The sequence below is a fragment of the Periplaneta americana genome, chromosome 8, assembly GCF_040183065.1.
Source record: "Periplaneta americana isolate PAMFEO1 chromosome 8, P.americana_PAMFEO1_priV1, whole genome shotgun sequence".
Taxonomy (NCBI): domain Eukaryota; kingdom Metazoa; phylum Arthropoda; class Insecta; order Blattodea; family Blattidae; genus Periplaneta; species Periplaneta americana.
In genome coordinates, this window is record NC_091124.1 from 91,010,155 (window position 1) to 91,017,012 (window position 6,858).

The following is a 6,858-nucleotide window of genomic DNA, read 5'->3' on the forward strand; positions in this document are numbered from 1 at the left end:
AGTTAGAGGCATCAATAAAAGAAGTTTGATGAAGACGCTAGTAACATCATAAACCAGGGGCTGCAGTGAAGTGTCCTAGTTTCCTCACCTCGCCATAACACGGCATTATTAATGCGGGGCCCAGGTGCGCTGTTGCTAACTTTACTGGTCTGCTATCTGTCCGAATGATATTAATATATTAGCACCAACTCCTAATACAAGCGCCCCGTAAAGTTCTCTCCACCTACAAACACACACATACACACATATTCACACATACGGTATTACCTTATTATTACAGAGTTCCTGTTACACCGACAGTCTCTTTGCACAGCTTGCAGGCTGGGTAGTATACACAGTGTGGAGAGAAGACAAGGGTATGAGGACCCATAAACAGTAGGCTACCTGAAACTTACGTCCAGGTCAGAGATTTCAGCAGATGGGAACGCGGTTCTGATTTCAACAAAAAATTGAGCAATATTCCTGTATCTACTTTACGTGATTGGTTAGCCCTTAGTGAGCACTAAATTTGTAACCCAAATGGTCGTGTGTCGGTCTTTTTTCCGCCTTCAATATATGTGCCAAAAATTTTTGTTAGCGTCTAGCCAAGCTTACATGAATCTTGGAAACAAGCGAAACATCGTTTTATATGTCCGTGTCATGTTCAGGTTCTACCAAAACATAATCCCCCCCCCCGTTTCATCTATACTTACTTCATATTCGTCAATTACTTCATTAACTCTTACAATGTGCTGGAGATTGGTAAAAATACGTCACCCATCTATAAAGAAAACTTATGTTGTATCCTTTGGATTTGGAATAATAATTTATTGAATTACTACAAAAATGCTACGTATTTGAAAAGCGCGCCACGGTCTAAAAGACCGACTCTGTATTATTGGGCTCTTAAAAAAACCGCGAAAAGCCAAAAGAGTAGTAGCAACACAACGTTACAGCTTGACGAATCAACAGGAGCTACTGAGGGCATGAACGCTCTGGGACGCTTTAAACAGTGTAGTCAAAGAAAAAGGCGGGGAAAAGACCGACGCGCGCCTAAGTAAGGGTTACGAAAACATGCAGTGATTGATGTTACAAAGTGTACACAATTTAATTGTGATTTATGACTTTTACTGTATTAGAGAAAGCGTAGATTCTTTAGATTTTTACTTTATCATGGATGCGTAAGCTAGGTTTCCGGTCAGGGGCGCTTCTTTCACGCAGAATATGAGCATCATTCTACAGTGTGGTTTACAAATGAACACTTATTTAGGTAACCATTCTTAAAAGTAGATTTTTTAACACTAGGCAACCGTGTTAAAAATATTGACAGCTATACGGTAGCGTACTTTAAATTGTTTGCGCCGATTGACAATTATTTTCCGCCAGAAACCACAGCATAATTCATATGAATTTATATGCACAATAAATTTTTTAACAAAGTGTTAACGTGAACTAGAATCAATGACAATAAAATTCATTCAGGACATAAGAAAGTTCGTAGTTCTCACAAGTAATCATTTATTAGCATATCAGCAACAATTTTAAAAAAATATATGCAAATGCATGAATGCCCAATTCTGATAGATTAATGCAGTTCAGAAAGCAATACAGTCGAACTTCTATAGGCTTACAACGAAAACAGTACTATAACGATAAACCCTGTTGTAACGATCAATTTAATTGATCCCGGTGTATTTCCTATACTTTCAATAAGTATTATCCGTCATTACAACGATAGTCAAATTTGAAGAAAACCCGACGGAACGATAAAAGCATTATAGTTATTGTTTTAATTCACTGTACTTGCTTCCCATGTTCAAAATATATCACTTTTCACTTGGTATCGCCCTCTTAAAGACATTTTCCCTTTTTCATAATTTCATTGACTGATCTCTGCATAACCGAATTTGCCTTTATGGTTCCTGCCTTTATGGTTCTTTACCGCATGTCGCCTTTCACATTCCAGTGATGGCAGGTGTAACACGAAAACAAATCAGTCTGGAGACTAAATAAGCTGCACTTAATAATTTAGACAGGAGATTGAAACAGACCGAAATGGTTACAAGTTATGGGTTTGGGACTTCCCAACATAAAGCAGGAAATAGAGGGCAATGTCGCGAGTAATAAAATGAATCCTGAACGTAAGCATTTAAAAATTCCTGCAACACAAGACGTTGACACTGTTACCATAAAGTGGTTTAATGTCTCTAGTAAACCACCAGAACATCTTATTGTGCTCAAAGCAATAAGAAATGCGTTTGTTGCTGAAAACCACAAAACCAAAAAGCACAGTTCACTTACTCATTTTTTAAACTTGCCCGAATGTTAAAAGAATGTATAATTCAAGTGGGGTAATCAAATAGTTATTTTTTTATTAATTGGTTATTTAACGACGCTGTATCAACTACAAGATTATTTAGCGTTGATGAGATTGGTGATAGCGAGATGGTATTTGGCGAGATGAGGCCGAGGATTCGCCATAGATTACCTGGCATTCATCTTACGGTTGGGGAAAATCTCGGAAAAAAATCCAACCAGGTAATCAGCCCGAGCGGGGATCGAATCCGCGGCCGAGCGCAACTTCAGTCCGGCAGGCAAGCGCCTTAACAGACTGAGCCACGCCGGTGGCTAATCAAATGGTGAGCACTATTCTGTTTAGATAGCTTGGCCGGTGTTATGCACGAACATTTGAGTAGAGGTGGAGTGTGTCAGTTGCTCAGCATATTCAGTGGGGCAGGAAGGGGAGGAGGAGAACTGCTTGCATGCTGATGTACGTTATAGCTATGTTGAAAAACATTCGTAATGTATAGCTCGCATAAGGAACGATTACCGAAAAGCAATGGTGGCGTTGCTGTCTGTTTTGACGTGTGTACAGTATGTAGGCACGCCGAGGGGTGCGGGCCGATGGAAGTACTGTCTCTTTCAAGAAGATGAACAAATGAGGACATCACTGTAGAAATAAAGAACGTACCAAGAGAAAAATTCGAAGCTAATTAAACGCGCAACATTTGTTTACGAATGAAATAATAATACCGTACGATACAAGACACGTATTCACATGCAATGGAAGACACTAAAGTCGTAATGTAACTATCAAAACGCGACTAATTCTATCGATGTCATTTCTCTTCCGACTGTACTCTTGAATATCGTTCAAGCTATCTAGTGACCTTTCCTGTCGCCCGCTCTTCCTTATCGCATTGTTTCATTCGCGTTCCTTCCGTCGGTATTCCCTGCTTGCGAGACATATATCAATACTCCATGGGCGATCAGTTTTTCCACTCACTGCTATCCAAATACTCGTACTTAACTTCTCTTTCCTTTCTTCCACTCATAATAAACTACAATGTCTTTATTAGTTCCTTTACGGTACTAATGTTTTTGCAAAAGTTAGTATACTATGCACTTGCACAAGGAAAAGAAATGAACTCCACAGACGCTGCTTAGCGACTAACCCATACACCCCTTTTTTTTTTGGTATCAATATCAAATGGACTTGCCTGGTTCACTGCGCAGCCAAGCTATCTAAACGCAATAGTAAACGTTATTTTATAGCGTGTAATGTTGTTTCATACTTATTTTTATTATATTACCTTTCAGAACATAAATTTCGGCAAAATGCCAGAACTCTCAATACAACAATCACTCCGATATAACAATACAATTTTCCTACTCCCCAGAAAATTGTTGTATCAAGATTCGACTGTATATACAAAATTACGAACAACGCACACACGAGCGAAATTCCCGGAGATTATCGAATTAAGGATACCACGACATCTATCTTTCAATATAAAACACAACAGTGTGTTTAAATCTTATATCACGGTCACAGATTTCTCTGATGGTTTAATATCACGTTCGCGTGCTACAGCAGCTGCTCTCAAATCCTGATCAGGAACGTGAGAGTAACGTATGGGATGCGCATGCGTACTGCGTGACGTGTAGTGGCACATTTATCGCGCTTCACACGTGCTCGAGCGAAGTGTACTCTCGTGAAGCCGCTGCAATGCTACCACTTCTCAAATATTTTCCTCCCACTGCACTTAACCTTTACAATCACCTTACTCAAGTGTCAGTAACAATCCTATCAGAGTTGTGTTGACGGCACCAGCAATATTTATGCCGCGTGTCCGTACTTAAGGCACCTGCAGCTCTGTTCAACTACATAAAATACTACTGTTATTAATATTTGTATGCATTTGTCACTTCTGGTAATGTGGAAGAGAATGTCTCATGGCCTTAACTCTGCCAAAATGAATTAAATGAACGAATAAATAAATAATAGTACATTATGCAACGAACCTATAATGATAGTAATTAAGACGCGAGTATGTTTGTTTATGAAACGAGCGCAAGCGAGTTTCATAATTTTCATACGAGCGTCTTAATTACCATTATAGGCAAGTTTCATACGACCTTTTAAGCTCAACCATATTTCTAACTTGAAATTATTCAGAAGTATTCATTTTATTCGTATCTGACTGAAGATCGGAAGTGACCTTGTGCATAGCTCGTAAATTGTGTTATGTGCGCAGACGCGAAAGTATTTATTTTTTCCGAGGAGCAATAATGTCATTGACCTTGATGTAATCTAGAGAATAACATGAACTAATTTTGATATACCCTGGAAATTGATTTAGAATTGAAAAACGAGATGACAAATTGAATTTATTTGAATATTATTTACAATTAACGCTAATTATTATAGTAACAGAACATAACCTTCTGCGACAGTGTTGGATTTCCAGCCTCCGTGACGTTTCGCTAGTTGTCTTTCGATTGCATATCCGAGAATAATTGAAAACCTGAACTTTAATGAATAGGTGTACTTTAATGACATGCATTAAAGGACTGCTACCAGGTGTATAATTACTACATTTCGGCACGGTCGAGCATAAAATAACTAAATGTGTAGGTAAATAAATTACGAAATAAATAACTAAATTGTTACAAAATCAATAAGTAAATACAATTCTGCCATGGATGAATATAATAGGATGCGAATGTTACTGATTTTCCTGTTTCAAACGTTAGAGAAGCTAATGCAGAAGTTGACCTTGCTGATACCTGTATTTGCCCGGGATAATTAATTACTCCATGCATATACAAATTCTGGGAAAACGCACAGAAAACACTAAATTTGGTGTTACCCCTTCACTATTTTATAGCAATACGAGTTTTATTTCTTAATATATATAGCCTATAGTATAATCTCGTTAATCCGGACTAATTGTGGGATAAGTTGTCCGAATTAACTGAAAAATATCCTAAAAGAAAAGTATAAAATGAATTAACACTTCGTTTACAGCAACAAAATAAGTCTATTATAGATTTAAAGGGCATATACTTAATATAGGCTACATCAAATTTAAAGCAATACAATACAGTACATAGGTGATTATTATGGTGTGTCTGACGAAACGCTTGCTGCAGATATTGGCAGATGAAAGGTACCGTACCTGCTAGTGCGAGAGGAGGGGGTGGTCGGACCGCTTAAAAGTAACGGTCTCCAAGCCTCTAGATCAGCGGTTATCAGCACAGAGCACCCTGGGTCAAGCGTCTCTTACCCGCGGAGAACACACTGCACTATGGTGCAATAGTAGCTGCCAGCGAGTATGCTCTCTATCTCTTCCTGCTGCACGACGGGGCACACGGGACGACTCCTCTTACCCTTTACCCATTTCAGCGACTGCTAACGACCACTGCTCTAGATGTTCTATCAGTGGCGGTTCCTCGGGGGAGGGAAGGGAGGAACGTCCTCCTCAAATTTTTCTTCTTTTGAAAGTAAATACCAAATAAAATATGTGCCTTGAAATTCAAGGAAGATTCGATAATTTTTACGTTCACAGCTATAAGAAAACCTCGGTTGATAGAGTTTTAAACGATGCGCGCTCATGTGCTGCTAGAAAACTGTGAGAAAGATGCGAGATTGTTTGTGTGGAGGAAAGTCAATCCATTCCTCCTTTACTGCAGTTAGCAAACATAGACAACAGCGCACTAGCGGTCAGAGAAAGAAGCAGAGTTTTAAAGCGAGTAAATGAACGGAAAGGGAGGAGATCCTCCTATGAATCAGCGCATGGGCGGGAAATAGAAACCGACTGGTCGTGCAGCAAGTTCGCTACCGCCGCCATCTGCATTCAACCAGACTATAACACATCTAGGAGGAGGCACAATAAAACAGTTTTAACGCAACGCTATAAAAGACACCATATAAACTATTTTTTTTAATTATAAATCAAAAATATTATTCATTGCACTTTATATAGGCTACTACTCATGGTTTGAAACTTTCAAGGATATTTTAAAGTTAAAGTCGAGTTTATATAAAACAAAGAGGAAGTAGATCTACGTTAGTATCGCAGATCTTTTTGGCCCCTGAAATTCACTTCCATTCATTGTGTACTAGACAGGGAAACAGCCAAGTTGTCAGTTTTGTACAGATATATTTGAAACTGAAAGTAGGTACTGCAATCTACATTATTTTTAACATAAAAAATTGGCCACCGGCAACTTTGAACAATAATGATAGTATGACTTTACAAGAACTGATATTCTTCAAAAGCATGTGATACAGAACTTGTAAAATGTACATGTGGCAACACAGACCACGTGGGTGGGTGCAGTGTTCTCGCTTTCCTCAGATTATTTCCCATTTCCATTTCCGCGGTTCCGGTTACGTGTTAGTAGCTATAGTCTCTTCCAACACGTGTGATGCTGTAGTGTGCTCGAAAAATGCTGCGAGGTGAATTTCCTTGTAATTGTTAATTTGTGCAATTATTCAACAATTAATGGAAGTGAAAACAATATATATTATAGGAAATTTAAGAAACTCAGTTTTCAAGAACAGATTATTGCTATACAGAAGGAAAGGCCAAC